Here is a 24792-nt window from a genome sequence, read left to right on the forward strand (position 1 = left end):
ATTCAAGAATGTCATAAAGTCGATTTAAACATTATTCTTAATGTATCATTGCACGTCGTCCGTGACACTCATTTAAATATGTATTAATATGTATCTAGGTGTACAACATGCTCATATATTTTCTTTTTCTCTCTTTTCCTGTATTTAGATGGATATTTTATAAATCGATGGGTGCATTCATCTTCGTTCTTTCTTTCTTTATACAAATATAAAAAATTATTCTGCTCCCGTGTGTACGATATTGTCCAATAGTAAGCTGTTTATTTACAGCAAACAAATCTAAATTTATTGAAATGTTTGATTGTCTACAGTGAAAATGTCTGCAGAAAAAATTTTATATTCATGATGTATGACATATTGAACTTTGCACTCTACATTCCTATTTGAACTGAATACGATATATCGGCGAACATCGATAAAGTCCTTTTCTTTCCTTTGATTTCATTCGTAAATTGACGAGGTGACGTCCGAGATTCAGAAAGGTTTAAGTTGTATCGAAATTCATTGCTATTGCAGCCTGAAGCAGTTTTTTGTCTTCCTATTGTTCTTCAGTCGACAAGATAATAGGAGTTGAAAAGGCGACGAAACGAGATCGGGATTCAATGTTCCTGGATCGTCCGATCCTTTCACGAAAGTAACGATCGTGCCAACCACGTTTACGGTTAATGTTCCGAGAAACGAATAATAAGACAATGACGTTACGCTCAGAATGGAAATCTTTTACGTTTGCTTTTTCACTTTTGAAATGCGTTCTCTTTTTCACGCTACGCTACGGTTATTAAATTCACCTTGATATTCAAACATAAATTTTAACATGTTCTTGTAAAGCTTAAAACGTAGGAGCAATTGCAATATTTCACGGGTAATTAATAAATTGGAAAAGAAACTGCACGTGCATTGCAAATTAATATATTTTAAGTTCCTAATTTTTGTAATGTTTATTTTCCAGTTAATTGAATCATAAATACATTAAAATATACTTTGATTTCTCTTCTTTTATATGGAGTGTTTATCTTGAATTGCTTTATATTTTAGTTACCTTTACCGATACGTGATTGTGAATTCATTCACTTTTAGATCGTAAATTGTAGATTCAAGATGGTTTTTCGGGCTCATTGATATTTTTTATACAAAATTATATATTTTTGTATTTACATACCTTTTTACATTAATGGTTTTCGTTTTCTACAAAATACCAATATTTTTAAATTTAATTTTGCAATATCTATCATATCAAAGGAAATATCTGTATGAAACGATATTTATTTTTATGTCCATGGTCTGAGGAAAATGTAAAAAAATCGTTATTAATATATGTGATTTCTCATTTTAATTCCCAGCCAATGAGATTTTAAAACATTAAAAATCTTTGGCTCAGTTGAAACTAAAACGAGATAGAGACATAAAGAATTTGAGGATCCCAGTAGGTTTAAAAAAAGACCTTTAAGCCCGTGAAAAAACTAAAATGACAGTGTCGCCTGTATTATCGGATCATATAGAAGTTTTCCCATTTCATAAGTTGGCTTGAACGCTGAGAAGTTGAACAAATGAAATTTCCCAAAGTACCATTCCAACACTGTAAAAAATTAACGAGATGTGTATACGAAGAGCATATATGTACCTTAATATAAAATAAGATGCAACTCTTTCTTATTGACCGGATCTTAATCGTTAAAAATAATTGTTTCTGGCACGAAACATAAAGATCGAAATCAAAAGTCTGTTACCCAAGTTTTGGCCGCTGTCCGACTTGTTATCTTTCCCACTGTGGACGGTCTTCGTCCAATTGCACCCGTTTCTCTTATGACTTTGTTCGAATTTAACTGTGCCAAAAGTATATTAATAATTACAGCCAAAAGTGCAGGCTGTTAAGATAAATCTTAAAACTTTTCAACAAATTTTCCCGTTAAATATACGGAAGTGTCAATCGTAATTAGTTTATTAGTACAATGTGATGAAAAGGATTCGAAAGTCGCTGTATGTAGGCCATTTAAAGCTTTATTACAAAGTCATATATGAAAATATATAAAACAAGTAATTTAAAATACAGTGACGCAGAATTCCATGATTTTTGGGCCACTGACTATTCAGCTAACAAATGTTCCTTTGAAACGTGGGAAGTAGACAATGCACGGTTGACCACAAAACACAGCTAAATAATTATACCGCGGATAGAGGTGATCAATGGTATCTAATATTTACCTTCGATTTCCTCTACGGGCTACTAGGTTCACGTTAAACGATAGGAACAATTGGTGATTGCTTTCACGTCACGGATATTTGCTCGTGAATAATTAATGAGATTCCCTTAGTAATTGCGTGCACGGATTTAGATATTCCGAGATAGCGCGGTGAAGAACGAATTAATCTCTACATCTCTTATCTCAATAGAAATAAACACTTAATCTCACGATGCTACACAGTTTCACTGGTATCAAGTACGGTATCGATTACTTGACGTCCGTACCTTTATATAACTGGATCTAACTCATTTTCGATAATCATTTTCAACTCACATAAGAAAGGGCAATCAATGGGTCAGATATGTGAGCCAGTCGATAACACCACTGTGAAATAACTTAATACATTAGACAATAAGACAGATACAATTTATATTAAGCACTAAATTATATTATCGTTATTCGAAACTGGAAGCACTTCAGCCATGATATTGTAAAAAGTGACTATTCGATTATCAAAATTATACTGTCGTCGCGACAGAAACTTTTGCGAATACTTGGGAAACAAAAGCCGAGGTATGGTAACATGTATAGGGAAAAATTGTTCAGAATGTTGACCTTGACAACATATTTCAATATTATTGAAATTGGCGTCCACTTTGTAAATAATTACCCATTAACGACAATGGAGTACAATCACATTATCGTTTCAAATTTTTATGAGATGTACTGAAATCTGTTATGTTTATCGCAATTTTATATTTTATTGCTTCAAAGACAGAAATAAAAATTTGGTTATAGTAATATGTATGTATGTATAAAGATAGAATAATATAACTAAACAGCGAATACTGCAGACTTCAGGATTCAAAAACAACCTGAAAGCAAATGCGTATTTTATTGTTGACTATTATAAATTTCTTACTTGTAAAAGTTATTTTTATATTCTTGCATTTACTTATTAACTTCTATTTGTAAACAGTACTGCAATTGACGCATTGTAATTACTTTAAATAACTCACACACACATACAGAGTTTCCTATTTTCATGTAACTCGTAACTCATTAGTAGATTCATTAAGGCTTTTCAAGTGAAATTCACTTGTCGGAATTTAATTTCTTTCAAAGGGAAATAAATAATTCCAATGAGAATGTAATTCGATTCGTTGCAGCGGTAAAATTAAGAAATGGGATTGTAATACGTATTGAAATGATAAAAATGTCTACTACACATATAACCGTAGAAGAAACATATTAGTTTTACTTATCTTTTTAAATATATAATACATAAAACAACTATATACTATAAGTACAGAAGGAATTAATATTTACAATTTAATAAAACAATTATTTCTCAAAAAAAAGCACAGAATTAAAGTGAGAATTACTTATTATTGAAAAATATCTGAAATATCTTTCAGTAGATATTTTTCAATAATATGTTTTGTATGAGAGTAAATACATTTCTTGTTATGATGTTATTATGTTTGGATTCCGCTTTGAAATTAAAAAGATTAAAAAGAAATTAAAATTTTTATAAAAAATTAAAAAGTTCAATGTTGGCAATCAATTTTATATTACCAGTGCCTCCCTTTTTATTTGATTTTGTTATTAAATATATGTATGTATATCTCTGCCATTTCCTTGAACATTTCAATAATATTAGGTGCTGTAATATTATGCCATTGGTTTGTTACGAAACTTCGTAAATACATCAATTATTTTTCAAAGGTTTGTAGCTTTGGATTTAGCAAGATTTCTATCCAATTATACATGTGAGTAAAAGTTAATTTTTTATATATAAAATAATCTTTTCTAGCCCTTAAGTAGCAGCAAAATTAGGGAACCGACACAAAAAAGACGTTTTAACTGTAATATGAATATGTTTATTGATGGCAGTTCATAATAATAATGATATTTATTACATTATATAATGTTACTTCAATTATTATGGAAATTAAATATTAACAAGTATGGAAAATATTTTGTAAATATAAAATATCAAAGGAGAGAGAAAAAGAGAGGCAGAGAGAGGCATTAATTATAATTTACCAATTTTGCCGGTATTTTAATCAAGCAATGCATTTTTCTCGGTGACCTATTAAAAAAATCAGACGCAGATGGATTAAATATTCAGAATGTGCTAGTGCACAAGGAATTTAATTATCTGATAGTCGGTTGATCTATCCATCTACCCCACGAAGAAATATATATCTCCTTTCTACCGCGGCCGGGAGTTAGACCGGAAGTTATCCCTGCCACCCTCTGCTGTGGAAATAGGAACAGTTTTTATCCAACGCAACGGTTCGTTTGGCGACTTATCATCCAAGCAGACCTATTACATGCTGACCAAATAAGAAAGTATAGCAGAATCGGCTATGAGTTATACATCGACCATTTGTTACTCCGAGGCGTAGAAAAAAGTTCACAAGATAACGGGTGTAATGACATTTAAAATGCCAGAAATCCGGCTACATTTCATATGGTACCTTAGTCGTTTGAAGATTAGTAGATACGATATATTCCATTTAAAATCTTATTCGTGATGGTGTTAGTCGTTATCGTTATGCTCAAAAATATTAAAAATCATCTCCTGTTGACATTAATTTGAGATTAAGTTTAGCCGCTTGAATTAATTTCACTTAAAGACAAATAATTTCTCAGACAGAAAATGAGGCAGAAGGATCGAAAGAGTGAAAATATCACCACTTTTGATTAAAAGTATACGTTTAAAGTGTATGATTGAAGTGATTTAAGTGTATTAAAACTGCATGACTATACAGTCAGCAATTATTGATTTCTTTAGGCAAATATTATTTAAAAATTACCTCAAATTTCGTTTAATTGAAATAATGTAATTGTTGTGCATTTCTGAATAATCCCATCTTCTTGGAAGATAATCTTTAATGTCAATTTAAAGGAACAATATTAGTCTCATATCGCTTAAAAAATCTACTTTTATATTTATAATCATATACATGTATTTATCCCACATATTATATCATATCATATGTTTATGCTTATATGATTGCCTTATATAATAATAGCAAGACATATAGGTGTTACACTGATAAAGTTGGGATTTTAATGAATAATAACTTGGAATAAACTTATCTTTAAAACATGGAGATATGTGTATATATCTGTATAAAATGAAGTTTTAAAACTTCTTTAAAAATTAAAATAGAAATTTCAATTGTGTTAATTAGTGAATATTTTATAACTTAATTTATATGGTAATTTTAAAGCGAGCTATTTTTTACACTGATTAAAAGTTATAATATCATATCCTTCGTACAAATATCTATCATATGATACTCAACAGTAAAATAAACCTTTAAATTATTTCATATAATTTTTCTGAAAATGTGGAGCTGTCTGAGCTTTTGAATGCATGCATAAATTGCAGATATGTATTGATGCTTTATTACATTCTTTCTGGTAAACGATGTAGAGGATTTGCAATAATTTAAAATAACTTTATAAATATCGAGGATGTTGTATATGTATATATTAGCAATTTATTTCGTGATTCTGTATATGTGGATTATAACAAGATTCATTTTTTTAAGTTTGACATAAAACTACTTCTATCTTATTGTAAAAAAGACGTAATTTTAGATTCTACGTAAATGTGCATATGGAAATATGGATAATGTATATGTGTAACAAGATTATTGATTCGGCGGTCGATGCGATGTTAAATCTTCATAAAAAAAGACTAATTAGGTTAACGTAACATATGATATTATTTGCACACATACATATAATGTGGGTATATATTTATCATTATTGATTGTTATGTAAATGGTTAATTAAATAGACGAGATATGTAGTTGAAATAAGTAGGTACGATGAGTTGTAAATTGAGAAAAATCGTTCACTGCGAAAAGTTTCAGAGAAACTAATAAAGCAAAGTACGGATTTCTGTACTTTTAATTGTGTATGCTATATTTTATGCCGTTGTGCTGTTTATTATAATGAACCGAGTTTTCTTGCCAATTAGAGTAAATTCTGACTAATTTCAGTAAAGGCTATTATTTTTTACCGCTTAGTTTACAAGTAAAATATTTCGTTTACGAACAGTTCTTGAGAAATCGTCAGTAATGAATTGTATCATGTAATAGTAATGAGATTTTATTAGAATTCAAGATTCCTCGGTATAGTCGTGTTCGTTCAAGAATAGAAGATAATTGTCAATTATCGCGAATTTGATTTATATCTTATTACGTTCGGATAGTTATTTCAATTGTAATAGCATATTAAATGTAGGAAATTACGTCTGATCTTCGGGAGAATTAGTTTCATACACCTAGAATCTCAAATTACAGGTAGAATCTCATAGAATCCTCATAGTACTCTCGGTTATATAGAAATTATTGTCAACGTTATATTAATCGAATTATCTTTATATTCGAGTAAGCGTACTAAATTACAATTTCGATCTTTCGGATGATATGAACAGTGAACATTCATTTGAATTTCGTGAGCAAATCATGAATAATACTGAAAATAGGGATATGATAAGATTAGCTTAAAAAAGAGACTAATTTTAAATTTCTTTTTATTCACTAACTCATTAAAAATATTTTTGATAAATATATTTTTGAGACACTTTCTATAGAACGTGTTAATACCATTAATTTTAAATGCGAATAAAGTATCGCCATGCGAATAAAGTTGTTTCACAAACATTTATACGTGTAGTAAAGATTATTTCAAAATTTGCAGTTAAAACAGCTTCAAAATTGCTTCCAAAGAAAATTTTCTTCATTTACGGATAAATACAGATATAGAAGTTAAAAAAAATATACCAAATATTCAGATTAAAAAATGGTAATTATTGGGATTAATACCACGCCAATTTTAATGGTCTTGAAATATGTTATCGAGATCAACATTCTAAATAGCTCTTTCCAATATATATATAACTGCCGTTTGACTTTATCTTTTAAGTTATAAACTAATTTGTGTTTAATACTATACTTAATATTATATGGATTACTCAACAGTTTATTTTATAAATGTTTGCTCTGTAAACAACTTTCCAGCATTTTCTAGCAATTTTTTCTAGCCATAGGAGATCAGAGTAAAGTGCAACATTCCATATATTAACCGATTCATCGAAAATTATTTCATGCAAGCGTTGCCGACCGCCTAATAGCCGGATATTACTCTGACCTAACTTATAACCCATTCATTCTTCTTCCTTATTCATACAATATGTAAAATAGTTATCTCTCATCAATGGGTTAAGTTTAGGTTGGACTAGATAAAATCGTTGTCGCCTACTGCAGAATGAAGTGGATCGCAATCAGAATTTAATTGAAATTTCTTGTGAATATCTTGAAAACTAGGGCCAAGCGGCGGTATGTACCTTGATAACATATTTCAACGTCATAGAAATCGGTGACGTCGTTCCTGTTCCGAATAATTACCGAAAGAATACTTTACAAATTTACCTATATTTCATGCTTATAAGTCCAAGTAAATGTGCGATTTAATAAGCCTAAGTGAACTATTCTTTTGTATTTCTTAACAGCTCTTTTACGTAAAAACAACTTTTGACATCAATAGTAAAATTTTGACAATTATAGCGATTTTTAGATAGAAAAAATATATTTTTTCCAAAAATATAGTGATAATCTATTATTTCTCTAAATGATTTTTAAATCATTGTATTTCGATCAATGAAGATATTAAGTGTTTATTCAGTCTCTCGCATATTTAGATATTTAAACTGTAAATATCAAATCAACTATAAAATAAAAATCCTACGTTTGTCAAATTTTTTCAAATTAAAAGATATAGATCTGAGTTGTGTAGAAGCACAATAGGAGATTCCATGTTGCCTATAACGAATAGTCTATTTCGTACGAATCTTGGAATATCAAAGCAGTGGGAAACGAACATTTATGTTTCATCAAAGTCAAAAGGAAATTATACGCGTAGACCAGCGTGACGCACGAGTGAACGAATAATGAGCGTGAGCAAATCGCGTGTCCTATGGTCGCTCGTTAACTTCCATCTCGTCCATATACGAGCTCCTGTCTTTCGATTAACGAAACCGTGTACGGAGTATAAATTTCCTAACAGGGTGCATTGTCCCGTAGCGTGCTTACAATAATACTTTACTCCTGAAACCGTACTATAACTGCAGCAATCTTTTATCACCAAAATATATATCTTAGCGATGTTCAAAAAGATTCTTTCTTACAACAAAATGAAAATAAATATCCATACATATACAATCGATCATAAAAAAATCTGTACGCTCTACAATTTTAATTTCTAAACTCTACATTTTCATAAAATGTACGAGGGTTAACAAAAATGTATTACATTATATTACACTACGCTATATAGGTAACAGTAAAAAACGTCTTTTGAGTTATTTACTGTCTAAATATTAAAAGAAATACTGAAGAAGAGCGAATTTTTATGCCACGGAAAGCTTAAGATACTAATACTAATTATGCACATAAAACTAAAACTAATAGCGATTATTCATGAAAGTTTAATATTTAGTTGGACATCCCATTTAAACTTACCTTACGAATATTCATTGTAGCGTAAATTCAAGCATAGGCGGTCGCCTAACGGCAACCACATTCCTATGATATAGCCTAACCTGTACAATAAAGGAGAAAAATTAATGAGTTATAGATTACGTTAAATTTATATCCGGTCGCCAAGAGGCGGCCAGTAACGCTAGCGTAGAGCTACATATATGTACTATCAATTATAAATCTAATTGTAAGTTCAAGAAAAGTTTTTTTGAAAATATCTGTGAAACTAGAGCCGAGCGGCGATAACATGTATAGGAAAAAGTTATTTATAATTGTAAAAGTTAATAATATATTTCAAGAACATTGAAATCGGTGAGAAGGTCACACTTCTAAATAATTACCTATTACTCCTGTCAGGATAATGAAGTGAATTAGTAAATTATTAAACAAAATTAATCGTTTAAATTACAACCTCGTATCTCACATAGGTACGATTTAATATGTCCATGTATGTGTCGCATACAAATAGTGATAATTAATACGATTGTTTTTAATGATACCAGACTTAAAAAATGTGTGGTAATAATAATGTGCCCCGAATCTTTGTTTCTACTACATTTGATTATTTTCAGCAACCACTTGAACGTGATCCTACTATCACCATCACTTAAATAATTTCTTTACTTTAGTTACGTTAGTTTAGTTTACTTAAAACTTTAGTTGTTACTCTTTAATGCAATTCCATAAAGAAGTTCGACAAATGCATACGTATTTAGCGAAACTTCACAGTTAACTTTCTCGAAAACTTACCAAAAATTGTTATTCCATATTTTGGATTTAAGTTTGCACGAGGAACTTGTTACAGCTTGTTACAGTGAGTTTCAATACGTATTGCATGATAATATAGTGACAATTTAAAAAGGTTTTATGGAATTGCATATTTATATTGCATTATTATTATATTTAATTTACTTATATTCTCTATATTTATGTTATACAGTATAAAATATGTAATATTGTACAGATACATACCCGTTTATAAAGAAATGTGTATTGTAGAATACATGCATAAATTATATGTCGAAAAATAACGAGAATTGTCAAATCGATGCATTAAACGGACTTAACGGAGCAAGAATAATTAGGATGTTGGCAATGCGCCGAGAGTCGTGCTTACAGAACAGATTCGTGTTGGAAGAGAATCCGCACTTTGCTCATTACACGCGTTGTCACCCACGCTTCTAACACCTATTTCACGTAGGTATTTCGGGTGTCTATAGAGAATATTGTGTATTGAAATATGTTCCCATTTAATTCTCTATTTACCATACCTTTTCCATAATTTCGAAATTAAAGATAAAAGAAAGCAATATTTATGGTGCATTTAATTTGTTCAAATTTTAATTTATTCTGCTTTATGTTTGTACTCGTTTATTTAAAATTCGATTATAGTGTAGTTAATACAATAGTTAATAATATTTGATAAATGTAAAAAAAATATAGTTGAAATGTAACTTTTAAGATAAATGTACAAGGTATGTCAATAAAGTTGTTATCTATTACACAATGATGTAAGTGGTAGCAATACTGGGGTTATGAACAAGTTTCGAACTTGAATCAAATTGATTTACTATTAATTAATTAAATCAATTTATTCCTAATTATTTTTTTCGTCATATACATATTAACACATGTTTAAAAGTCGGTCATGTGTGCAGTAGCAGGAAAAGCAATGATACCATTTAAACGACGTCAGATGCTATATTGTAAGAAACAATTGTTAATGAAACGATGATTTATATGGATTCCCATTTCTAATTCATAGCTTATCATACTTTGCTTCCATACAAAGGTTTAGTTGATATATCCGTACTTACATTGCTACATTACTGGTTTCAGTATTTTCATTCGTTTTTTGTTTTTCTGTGGAAAGACACTAGCACGTATCATTGCGCCATTAGTAGATTGGTAGCAGAACTAGTTGTCCACCACACTTGACTGCCCAATGTTACAGCACAGAATGCATACACGAGCCTGAAATGGATTTAGACCCATTTCGTAAATTATTGTATCACGCAGACAAATATTAAGAGCAAATACGATAGAATTAATGAAATTAATTACACGAAATCACAATTATCCAGATATTTATTTATCAATTATATTGGAACGATATGACGCTAAATATCAAATAATACTTAATTATTATAAAACTTTCGAATTCTTCCTTCACAATAGCATTTATTTTTATTAATTAATCTGGTAGTTTTTAAGGATTATAAAAATCGTTTTCTAAATATGAATATGCTTCAATACTCTCCCATTTATACCACTTTAACACATTCTAGTGTAATCCTCTTACTTGAATTTAATTCTACTGTGACTCTTTTGCAATACGGAAGATATGAATAAAGGGAAATAAAAGAAGAATTTAGAACTTGCGATTTCTTCGAGTGAAACTGAGCAACGATATTAAATATCGATAGATAATGATAGATGACAATATTATTAAAAAAACGATACCGATTTCGAACAGTTTGAAAGCACGATGAGGGCGATTTTAGAAGACTATGATGTGTTACCGTTCCGTAAAATAAAGGAAAATCAATGTTCCAAAAACTGAATTTCAGAAAGAGCATCTCGTAAATTAAATAGTATCGTGAAAATGAAATGCGATACCACGCTGCACACGTGACAAGTAATATGTATGTATATCTACGATAATGAACAAACTTGTTCCCGGCTTATCCATTTTACTAATTGTTTTTGTACCGTGCGTTCACTGGAAATGCATGTCTGTTATTTAATAGTCACATTTCCAGTCTAAATAAATCGATCCTCACTTAATCATTCGTTTCAATCCACTGCTATTGCGTTCTTAGTTACCGTGTTATTTTTGCATGTTACACGAACAATAGATAGTAATATTTCAGTGAGTTGAGTAGAACATAATGCACCCGTTGGCCCACGTTCAAGATGGCAATGACGTTACGCTTCGCTACCGACTTCCTGATATTTTCAGTATCATAGCAGTCATTGATAAGAGATTCCTTTTGTTCTAATACGTAGTTTACAATGAACGATTGTACTTCAAAACTTCAACCGAGTAACCTATTTCTTACAATCCTTTCGCTCGAATTTCTGATCGATATTATACTTAATAGAACAGTGTTACTTCAAGATGCTTGGTTTAATATTTCTTTTTATAGAATTTTCCATTTGTACACTTTTTGATAATTTTAGCTTTATAAAATAAATCTTATAAAAGAGCACCTAAAAACATTAAGATATCCTATGTAAATGATCGTATAGGAATTTAATGATTCGAAGATATTATACTTCCGCAACTTATTCCGTTTAAAATACTCGATTTAGCTTTATCATTTAGTCATTATAATTGTAATAACGATATACTTATCTAATTTGCGTTATTGTATCGTAATTAGATAAAACATAAGTATGTAATTATTGGACGTTTTGCTCCCATTTATAGCGGACATTAATGTTATATTGCAACAATTTTGAAATGCATTGTACATTGTGGTACTTTGAACGTGGTGGCGCGTAATCGGCGTAGCATTTGCATAAATGCATCGAACAGGTGCAGTGAACTACGATAAATTGAATTCTACTAACCTTTCTTTATATCGAATATCTGAGAAATATGTATCCCTTTTTACTTTGTGTGAGTTGTTAAAAATTAAAAAGTTATGCATTTTTCTTTTTTTTTTTTTTACTTTTATAAATTGTGTAAGAAGATTACAAAATATATAAGGAAATTAGGAAAAGTTGTACTTCATTAAGCATTTTCTTTTTCTTTCATCAGTGCACGAAATAATTCTAACTATAAGAAATGACCATGATTCTGAGTTTGATATTTAATGAAAACTATTAGTTTTAATATATGATATAGTTAAATGCCCGAAGTACACAGAAAAAATTATGTAAGAAAGAAATACAAGTGATTAATCATTTGAAATGTGATATACATACATTAAACAGATGTCACTTTGTCATCTGTAATTACGTAAGAAATAAAGAGGAATGTACAATCTCTTAGGAATAATGTGCCATTTTGAAAATGACATAAATTCAATCTTTAAATTCAATCACAAATGTGAAAAGCATGTAACAATCATGAAAAAAATAGACTATCTAAAACGACGGTTTCTATAGAAAAATTGCAACTATGCTAGATATTTATAAAAATATTCGGTTTTACAAAACAAAAAATAAGATGGAATAAATGATGCTGAAAAGTAAAACCTTCATATAACAAACGCTGCGAGTTCAACAGATCCAATGGATTTTACAAATATTTTTTAGATCTGAGAAAATAAAAATTTACAATATAAAAAAGACAAAAAGATAAATAGAAATATAGATAGAGCAGACGGTACAAGATACGTAAAGTAAAATGGTTAACTAGGCACGTTTATCAAATGTTGTGAAAAAATATTATACTTTTTTTATCAACACGATGCAGTTAGTATGCACATTAGAAAAGTGTATATTATCACAAATATAGGAGGGTTACTATAGTTTATCGAAATTTCTGATCTGAATGTTACTAAAAAAATTTTAAGATATGAGAAATTTATGTAAATAGTAGATAATTTAATGACTGTGAAGATAAGTAAAAGTCTTACTACAAATGTCAGTAAAAAAATTGTATACATATAAATTTTTATCAACGAACATAAAAATGAAAGAGGTATTAAATGATAAATAAAATTTAGTTCCCTCACGAATTATTTTCATTTATTTTGTAAAAATATTTCCTGTGTTATAAATAATAATAAGTTTTTAAATAATATTTGTATGACTCAAAATTAATGGATTTGTTACAAGCAGAATATAAATAAATATGCTTACTTATACTGAAGAACCTTAATTATATTTTTTTCTAGGCTCGTTTATTAAATGTTCCGAATTGTATGCTTATAAGTATTAAGTGTAAGGTAACGTGCGGATTTCGATACTTTTATCGATAATTTCTGGAGCAATATTTTAATTCTGTAACGAATATGTATGAACGTGTATGTAGTGTATTACTTGTTAGATGTTAATAAATCTAAAAGATGTTTCCTTCTGAGCTTTCTGGCTAATCCTGAGTTGCAACTTTTAGCTAGTTGGTTCGTGTGGATTTTATTTTGTAATGGTGTAGTTTTTTTTTTTTTTTTATATATATCTTCTAATTTCATCTTTCGCAGTAGAGATTTTCAATACTGCTCTTATGTCATCGTTTCTTATGCACCATGGTACATTTAGTGTATCTCTTAAGATAACTGATTGTAGATTTTCTATTTTCTTAATACAAGATTTAGCAGTCATGCCCTAGATTTGAATTCCATATGTCCAGAATCCAGATGGGTTTAGTAATGGTTTTATAGATTTGTAGTTTTCTGCGTGTTTTCAGTTTAGAGCTTCTGGCTGCGAGCCAGTTCATTGATTTCCTGCTAGTCTTGATTTGTTTGACTTTTTCTTGTATTTTATTTAATTTGTTGTCCAGATGAAGGCTAAGATATTTGACGGTGTGTATTTGTAAAATTTCCGATTCTTGAAAGTGGATTCTTTTCATTTAAGTATAAATAGCGACTGCAGTAGAAGTCACTGTATCTGTATAATTCTGTAATGATTATGTTTCAGAAATTGTATAATACTACGTAACTATATTATGATATTCATTAAAATGATAGGTGTCTTATAATTTTATTGCGATGTCTGATATCTTACTTATTATTCCGCATTATTACCTTATTATATCTTACTATATATTATTAACTTATCCAACACTTGCATACATTTTAAATTCAGGCTTCTTGTGAAAAGCTTCAACGTTTATTGCCATACTAGTTGCGACAAGTTTCAGAAAATACCGATAGAAATCTAGTAGTCGATCGCTTCGAAGTAAAATGTTACGTTATTATTTTCTTGGAATGGTGCCAGGTAAACGTGAATCTTATGAAAGTAATAAAAATTTGTTTTTTGAAGTTTCGTTTTTTTTCAAGTCAACGTTTTCCTTATATTTTTTTACATTTATACTCTTATTACGAATTATAAATCAATTTTTAAACAGATCATATAATCTAGGAGTTCGATTTGATATTAATCATAAAATAAAAATCATTCTCATATACATACATATTAAGTACAATAAAACATATTTTCCAAAACTCGCAATACATGTAATTCTATGGATTTTATTAATCATTTCATCACGTGTACCTTTACCTGGCTCTTAATTCTATCAAGAAAAAGAAAGTTAGAAGTTCATTCAAATTCAGAATCAGAATTTAAATTTGTGGCTATAAAAATTCGAAGAGAAATTTCTTAGTTTTAAGAGAAGTTTAGTTTTAGAAATTCCCTTAGTTTTAATGTTGATAGCTGTGGTAATATTTTACATGAAATAATAAGTTCTTACAGTGCAATGTAAACTATAATATTCTGCACTATGGGTAATATATTCCTTGTTTGATTATAATAATGTCAGTATGTTGTAACAAATTGATATAATGTAATATAATGTAATGTAATGTAAAGTAACTAATTGTAACATACATATATTTACATGAACATTATTTTTCGCGCTGGGTATTTCTACATACTCTAAAAGTTTGTCCGTTAAAAGTGGAAGTCTATGCACTATACACTGCTCGTAAACGCATATATGTATTATTATATAAATATATGTATGCACATACATGTAGAAACAGACCTATCATGTTTCCGTAACATCAAAAAATGATTAAGTTATATATAAAATTTTAATCTTTAAAAAATGGTCAGATACCTCAAATTAAAAAATTTCAAATTAGATATATTTGTATTGAAAAGATATGTCACAAATTTTCATTCATAAATACACCGCATTGCATTCCTGGGTAAATATTAACTTTAGGAAATCACATTTTAATTTAAGTTTGGAGTTTATAATCTTATGTTCAATTTTTATAGCTCAAAAGGGGAACTTTTATTATATAGTATTTGTATAATATAAGTAAAATTTGTATCTACCTAATTGCAGTAATGTTAAGTATTAGTAAATATTAGTAAAATACTCAAGAAATTGTCTTTGACAACATATGTCAAGGTCAAAGCCGTCTAAGCTACCTCACATGAAATCAATATTTAACATTACTGTAATTACGTCGATACAAAATTTATGTTATAGAAATATCATGTAACAAAAGTTCCCTTTCGAACTATACAAACTGAAAATAGAAGTACAAACTCCGATCATAAATTAAAATTTTGTTTCTACTTAACAATTTTATTTCGTTATTTAGCAGGAATAAAGAGCGTTTAATAAATGAATTTGCTATTATCATTACACGAAGAGTTCTAGAAACGTATCATCGTTTCATATAATGCGTTTCATATAATAAAAGAGATAACTATCAAATTATAACGTAATTAAATTTAGGCTTGATTAATTATTATTATTTAATTATAACACGAAGATCATTTATTTTATAATTCCTATGACATGTTATATATTGATCCTGGGTGTTTCTATTTGAACGAATTGAAAATATTAATGGAAAAGGGGATTCAGTGAAAGGAACTTTGCCCCGTTTATTAATCGTCGACATGACAAAACACAATTCTTTCTCCCTTCGCATTATGAGGCGAAACCTTCCACTTTTGACCCGCGGTAATTTTTTCTTCCTATTGCTTGGCACGGAACAGTGATGCACCTTTACACCCTGACAATTCATTATCGCTTACGGTAACGCATCTATTTATTGTGGTTGGTTCAATTAAGCGGTATAAACCTTGAAAATGAAAAATTAGGAACAAAAATGTACAGTATCAACAGTTCTACGCATTTCTTTCTTTCATCCTGTTCTCTCTTATTATTGTTAGATATTATCGGTTCGCAACTTAAATGAGAAAATTAGCGTTAAAAAACAGCACAGATTCACTCTGGCTATATATTCAATGTGTAAATAAATTCGTTTAAAAGAGTTTCAGAATATACCTATTTATATAGAAAAGAGGAAATGTGGTAAAATAAAAGGCACGAGACGGTTATGTGGCAAAAAATTACTTACTCTTTTGATATAAAACGTAAAAGCGAGTTTCGTAAAAGGGGTCGTGAGAAGGGGACTCGGTTAGAAAAATGTTTTCTGCTAAATCGGACTGGAGACAGCAGATATACCGATGGTTTTACTTGGTTATTTTTCAGACATAATCCGAAATAGCTTGTAGGAAGCAAATAAAAATAGGCCAAGATAATTTTATGAAAATTCTAATACCTATAATTCCAAAAAATAATGAAATTTTCTAGTTAGTAAAAAAAACATCATAAAGCAGAATAATAAACCTAATAAGTATATTTAGTTTTATATTATCTTCTTGCGTTTTAAAGACGTTTTTTATAAGAATGTAGGGATAAAATTTGAACATTTAGACTCCCGAGGTATGAATTTCAAATTTCATTTAATTAAAGCATGTTGAATACAAAATCAAAAAATCGTGGAAGGTGACGTATATAAAAATGAGCCAATATGATGTTGAAAATAGATATTCACTTTTAAATATCAAACTAAATTTCCAAATTCAAGTAAATAAGCAGAATAATTTTGATTCATTATAAATCATATGTAGCCAATGTATTTGTATGTACATTCAAAAGAAGGTACTTATATAAGGAAATCATTTATAGAAAATATAATTTGGAACAATGTTGTTGTTACGACCGTTCGCGAAGAGACGCGGTCGCGAGGAAAGCACGTCAGCGAGAGGCGTAAATTCTCGCTACGATTCTGCTAATCAACGCCACGAAATAGTCGTTCCCCTGTTTCGATTAAGATAACAAAGGTGATTCAAATGAGTTTAACACTGAATTAACAGGTTAATATAGCTTGTATATTTAACAATAATGAATGTAATAATAAAAACGTTAGCGATGAATACAGTTAATATGTTACAGAAATTCGACCCGACTTTACGATACCTCTCAATGAATTCGTTAGACTAAGCTACTTTAATTTTAATCGTCAGACCTCTCGATGTATAACGTTTGACTCTTCAGAAGGGACTAATTGCCCTTCGATCCTTTTCGTTGTCTTCTCTGGGAGACGACCCCTACTACGCTCGGATCACGTCACCGTTCGCGTCTATGATCACGTATGCCACCTTATGTGTATGAAATAACGAACCGAAATCGACGTTTCTAGAACTCGCTGCTTGGTGACAACTATGCGCTCGGCTATATTTTCTGTCGGCCAGATAAGACGATCTGTTTGACACTGCTACGATCTGTGCGACACTGTAGAATCGCGAGCGACGGTTAAAAATACGGCCTATAGTAAGCCTCGTGGCGTAACAGTTGTTACATTGTTTTTTAAACCTTCAATAAAACAGTTCATATTATACATATAATTTGATATCATGAATTTCGGATAAATAAGATTTGTAGATAACAAAAATACAGATAGAGCACATTAATCCTCCATAAGTAAACACCCCTTTTTATTATATAGATAAATTGGTTCAACCGGAAAAAGGTTCAAGAGTGAAATGTTGTTTGGATTGTCAGTGTGAAAGTAGGAAAGAGTATTATGCTGATATGATATTGTAATATGCATATTATTTTGCATAGTGATCTGCTTCGTGATCTGATAGGCATGACAATCAAAAGCAGTTAAGCGCATGAGAGAATAATGCATACTAGCAATATACTCGTATTCTCATTGCTGCTGGTAGATTTAAGTTACGATCTTCTTTGGAGAACTCACTGAAAAAGTTGCAGGTAATCACTCATGTGCAAGAAAATGGGAAACGAAGCTTAAGGTATTAAGGTCCTTTGTCTCCGGTTACAAAAGAGAATAAGCAGACGAAGCAGGAATCACATAATAGGAATCGTGTAATCTCTGGAAAATCTTACACTATGAAACGCATGGGGTAAATGAACGTGTAATTGCAACGAATCGTGTAGTAACTAAATTCCAATGATGTTTCTATTGAAAATTCGATAGAAATTGAACTTTTATCACGTTTCACGCGTTTTTTACACTTCGGTGAAAGGAACTATACATGCTAACCAACGAGCAAAATGTTTAAATAAAAAATGGCCTACCGGTGCAGTTGAAATGACTTTAAAGTGAATGGACACTTTAATTAGTCGCGACCAGAATTTACAAAACGTGACGTAATACATACATCCTGTTGGCTAAACCTCTGTATTTTGAAGGCATTATACTACCTATAATATAAGCTCAGCAGCACTTCTTGCCTGCGTTTCTGCCACATATTTCCGAGTACTATATGCGCAATTGTAAATTAGTTTACTGCATTAATTAATTTATTTGTAAAAAAATACATTTTAAGCAATACACAAATCACTGTTTTGTACTTTGGAAAATTTGTAACACATAATACGTAGCTACATACATCACAAGACTACGAACTGCCGAAACTATTATGAGATTATTAAAATTTGCAGGTTATTTGCTTTATACTCAATTAAATATTGAGTGACTATAATATAACTTATAATAATGTTCGTATAGCGATAAAATGATATTTCAATACAATATGTACATATAAACGTATGTATATAACTGTATACATGTAAGACACGTAGCATTTCTAACATTTAATTTTATCGAATAATTGAGTAATTAAAATTTAATCGAATAACGATAGCACCACGTATGACCAAACGTCATACATTTACGTGAAATTAAAATATCGTTTTCTGAAATGCATGTATTAGTTTAATAGTATACTTTTTCTGATAAGCAATCATTGGACAGATACAATACTCCATTTAAAATTTGAATGAAGAATATATAATAAAGTAATTTACTAAAATTTGGTATTTTAATGTACCATTTTTATCCTCGAAATCAATACTTGACTTAATATTGGAAATATTGGGAATGTAAAATATATATAATTATTTTAATACTGATTCAAAATAAATATAGAAATTATGAATACAATTAAAAATTTTGATATAGCTATAAGGTCCGTAAATCTATTTCTACGAATTGAAATAATCATACTTTCGTTCACAAAATTTATGATTCATAAATGAAAGGAAAGCATTTACAAATAAAGATCAATTCCGTTACATCTTAAGACTATGTAATACAATAGTTGTAAGTGATAGGACTACTATGAAGGAGTGTCTGTGTGAAGGTATTGTGATGGACATCGAGAGAGACAAGGGACTAGTCGCAAGGGAGAAATAATGCCTCTCAAACGGCAACCATTTTATCCGGGCTCGTGGTCACACAGAACGTGGATGATTCGCTGGGTGTGACGCTCAGTTAACGTGAACGATTGTTTGACGCTTGATTAAATACAACGAATGCATTACCATTGTTACTATTCGAATACTACGTCGCTTTCAGCAGCTGTCGCAATAGGGTAAAAGATGTACACTGTGCACTTCAGTAGCAGTGGAGAGATAATGAAAAAATATTTTCATCCATCTATGTAATACATATATGCTATATAATGTAGCACTTTATACATATAATACATATACTATACATATATGCATTCGCTAATCAAAATTTTTATATAAAATTTCTAGCGCAATTATAAATTTATTAGAAAACCAAGTCGAAAATATGGAATAAACCTTTTTTCATCTGACGCTACGTTTACAAGAAAATTGAACTAAATATGAAAGAACATTATTTTATACCTTTGTTTTGTTTTTCACGTAGGATCCTTATTGTATCACATTTGTTGAGACCCCCTCTTTGATAGGATTTATGAGAATATTATGAGAAAGTGTTCTAATAACGAAAAAATATTACTAGAAAAACTGCAAAGAAGGATAAAAAATGTTAATGCTGCATATGATTCAAATAAGTAATTTTGTATCAATATCAAGAATTCAAGAATCTTCGTCTCCCAAAGTCAATCTTCAAATATTATACTACAAGTAATATTTCTGTTTTGTTTTGTTTTGCTCCGCTTTACTCCGCTTTGCTCCGCTTTGCTCCGCTTTGTTTTGTTTTGTTTTGTTTTCGATGTAATATACTATTTTGGGACATTTAAATTCTGTTTATGAAATTACAAAATCAGATGTTGTTAAACGCAAGTTTCTTGTATGCAGAATATGTTATGAATTTGTTATGAATGAGTAGGTATGTTATGAATTTTAAGTATGTAAGTGCTGCCAATATTAACAAATTTATAAGAATTTCATCTTTACGTAACAATTTAAATGGGCACATACTTAAAAATATAATACGTACCGTATTATACGGTAAATTTAAAAATTTGTGTCTCTCGATGGAGTAATTCGTGCATTAGTCAAATTCCAGAGATTTCTAACATAAATAATGGAAAATAATCACATCGGAATAACGAAAACGAGTGAAACTCGACGCGATCTCACAGTTTGATACCGTATGATTCTGTAGACTAGCGATGCAATATCGCTGGGATTTGGTATCGGTTATTCGTTACCGTGTGTTAATGAATGTTATACATGTCATGACGGCAGTTAAATGATAGTGGTAATAAAACCCGAAATCGCTGGATCACTGTGCTTCATTATTTTAAAAAATATTTCAGCGTTGTGTAATTTGAAATTGTAGAATCAAATTATATGTTCAACTGTAAGTTGATATAGAAGCTGCCAGAAAACGTGATATTTGTCGTGACATTCAGAACGCCGTTGACTGGAAAATTAATTTTTAACAATAACCAATCAACGTGTGTCCCGAACAAACTTGAAAGCTCGAACAATCCAGGTGGAATATACATATTCTAGTTTTCCATCGGTATACATATTCGAGCCATTAATCAGTATAGACATATTTCAATATTCAATCAGTATACATATTCTAATAATCGATTAGCAGAAACATCATAATACAAACAACAAAATACATACATTATGCTATATTCCATTGCACACTTGTACTTTTTTATTAAAGTACAAGTTCCCTAGTACTATTGCGTTCAAAAAAGTGTAAACTTCTTACCCAATCACTGATATACCGTGGCTGATAACAATAACTATATCAGCACACAACATTTGTGTCCACCACCGGACATAAACGCGTCCGTACAATACTGAATATATGTTTTAAGAAATCCATCACTTCGTGGAACAAACAAGCCGTTTATGTTTATTGCTAACGAGGGTTTTGCTCATTCATACAGAGTAATTAGACGGGAAAGAATTGCGTTTGTTAAAAAACATTAGAATTAGAATCTACAACAGTGGTCTAAAATCACTTTCACGGATGAGACAATGTTCAATTTAATTTTGATAGAAAAATATATAAGACACTACTAGAGAGATAAAGATTGTAACAAATTCACAATCGAAGATGGTGGAGAGATTCAGTCTTCGTCTGGAGTGCAATGACTATTAATGGAATCGATACCATACATCGCATAGCGGGACAGTTTTACGTAGGTACATAGAAATAATTAAAGATGTGCTACTCCCACCTGCCCGTGATCGAATGCCAAACGACCGGAACTACCAAGTCGATATTGATTCGAAGCGCATGGCTCGGGTATTAAGCAATTTTTAAGCGAACAAAGTATTAAATAAAGCGATGGAAACGTTATGGATCGACGTCAAAAAATTCGTGAAGGAATAAAGCCAACGAATTTAGAAGAATTGTATCTACTGTTATCGAAAATGGTCGAAAGTCTATACCAAGAAAGAGATGCATTAAATTAATACAATTTATGCCACCAAAATATGGCGAGACTATAAAACAAAGCGCTATACAAACTAGATATTAATGCATTATAAATTAAAAACCAATAAATATGTAAAACGTGAAAAGCACGCTCGCTTATAATATTGCAGCTGATATTAAAAATCGTAATAAAATGTATTAATATTGAAAGGTAAGCTTTGTTTGGCTACCATATAAAGTAATGTTTAAACTTACTCCGCATGCAAGAAACTTACGTTTGCTCCTATCTAATTTTGCAATCTCGTAAACAAAATTAGAATTTGCAACTGTCCGTAAGTATATGACCGTCACTATCTTTCATGTAACACTGTGCTATATGCATAAATAGTGCACCACATTCTCCAATTATTATTGAACGTTTTACTAATTAGTAATGATAATCGAATCAGTTCTTCAATTATTTTAAAAGCTACTACTAATAACAAAATTGTCAAACTAGTGAATATGTTAGTATCTTATATTCATTAATTAGAAGTTACTAAATCTTAAGTTGATATTCAAGCGTAAAATAAATTCCATAGTACATAAATCGTGGCATATTAATTGGATAGGAACTGAGAGAAATGAAAAACGAAGAAACAAATACTAGGATAAGTAAGAGGGAAAAGGGAGAAATAGAAGAAGAAATGGACTAGATGGAAGAATGATTAAGGAAGGAATTTTCTGAAAAACACGAGAATTTGCTCTCGACTTGAAGAGGAAAAATTTTGTTGGCTGAATTCTTATAGCCACGTTCTAATTATCCTGCCTGAACGGTAACGGCGCGCGGCGGACTATAAATCAGGATTGGTTGGCGCTGTATCCTATTGACGCTATACATTATGGTACTCATTGTTCAAACAGATTGGCTAAATGATGTTTCAAAATACTATAATTAATAGCCATGTTATATTTTAATTGAAAGTATTAAATATGTATGTAAAAGTATCTGTGCATCTATCCTATTATTTGTAAAATTGTTGCACTCATTTAATTTTCTTATGTCCCGTTAATATTGACTTATACTAAGGTAAATAAGTGTCCTATAATTATTAATTTATTATTTTCGTTAATTGAACTAAGTTATTAAATATAAAATATTTCTTGATTATAGGTGTACATGATATTTTCTAGTTTTCCTTTTAGGAAATTTTATTCAAATTATATAAACGATATTAAATTATTAAAATATAATAATAAAACATAATATTGCATAAATATCTATTTAATTTAATATTTGCTTCCATAATGTTATAAATTTCAATTTTTTAATACATCGTCTAAAACTTTATTTAATCATTTCCATGACCGTAATTTTAAATATCTAATAAAATAAATCGAAGTCTTGGATAATAATAATTCGTCGATCATCGACGGATGTGTCACGTAAAATAAAAAGAAATTTAAGAAAGAAAAGAAACTTTTTTTTCTGGTTTATAATACACTTCCGACCTCTAGGCGTGACTGTTCAAGACTGAATTGGATGATTTTAGGGGGAGTATTTAAATTCCTTTATTCGTGGGAGTGGGAAAAGGCTTCGATCATATATTTCTGAGAACGGATAGAGTGACCGGATGTTATCCCGATGGTCACTCATGCTAAGGCGCTTGGAATTTCGCTATCTTATCGCTTTGTTTAGTCGGATTTCATCTGTGACAGATACGTCAGGTCATAATAGCCTGTATAGTGTACAGTATGTTATACAGGGTGTTCAGTTACTGTTTTAAAATAATTTAAGGGGTGATTTTTGATGCCGAAATATGACGAAAATCAAGAATAAAAGAATTGCGTTTTCGGCTTTGTTTTTTATTGCTATTTACGCCAGTTCTCTTGTTAGCACTATTGCCGATACACGATTACATTAAGATTGTTCTGTTATTTTATTTTACGTAATGTCAAACATCGTTTGTCTTTACTGGATAGTATTTTTTAATAACTTAATGTTTATATTTATCACGTTGCTTTATTTTCGAAGACCAAGAGAAAGATAAGATTATTATATTTAGTAAATATATAATTTTATTATAATAAATATACAAATATCGAATGTGAAAAGTAAAGATTTAAATATCCGAATTAGTATCAAAGAGATTTCATACAGTAAATAACATGCTTTACTTCCTAAAAGTATATCATCATTATTAATGTTATAGTAACATAGTATTTTAGTATTTTCTTAACAGTAGTAACACCAAAATTATTTTTAGTTATTAATTATTCTATAAGAGAAATAACATAACATATGTATTTTTTAATAATGATATTAATCCTTATTCATCTCTCGCAATTTGATGTTGAGTTAGTTGTGTTAGTAGTGAGTTACTGAATATCTCAAAATCAAAATAGTCCTTCTAGGACCTCAACGATCTTAATCACTTCAGTAACTGACAGTTTGACAAGGTAGGAAAAGGATTAGATCAAAGGAAA

General features: G+C 29.9%; 1 protein-coding gene across 1 annotated transcript in view; it reads left to right on the forward strand.

Moving 5' to 3' along the window:
- LOC117239622 (neurotrimin-like) overlaps positions 1–24792 on the forward strand; it is a 257399-nt gene that overhangs the window by 180639 nt on the left and 51968 nt on the right. The window lies entirely within an intron of this gene.

The sequence above is a fragment of the Bombus vosnesenskii genome, unplaced genomic scaffold (assembly GCF_011952255.1).
Source record: "Bombus vosnesenskii isolate JDL3184/JDL3185 unplaced genomic scaffold, Bvos_JDL3184-5_v1.1 scf7180000014105, whole genome shotgun sequence".
NCBI classification, from domain to species: Eukaryota; Metazoa; Arthropoda; class Insecta; order Hymenoptera; family Apidae; genus Bombus; species Bombus vosnesenskii.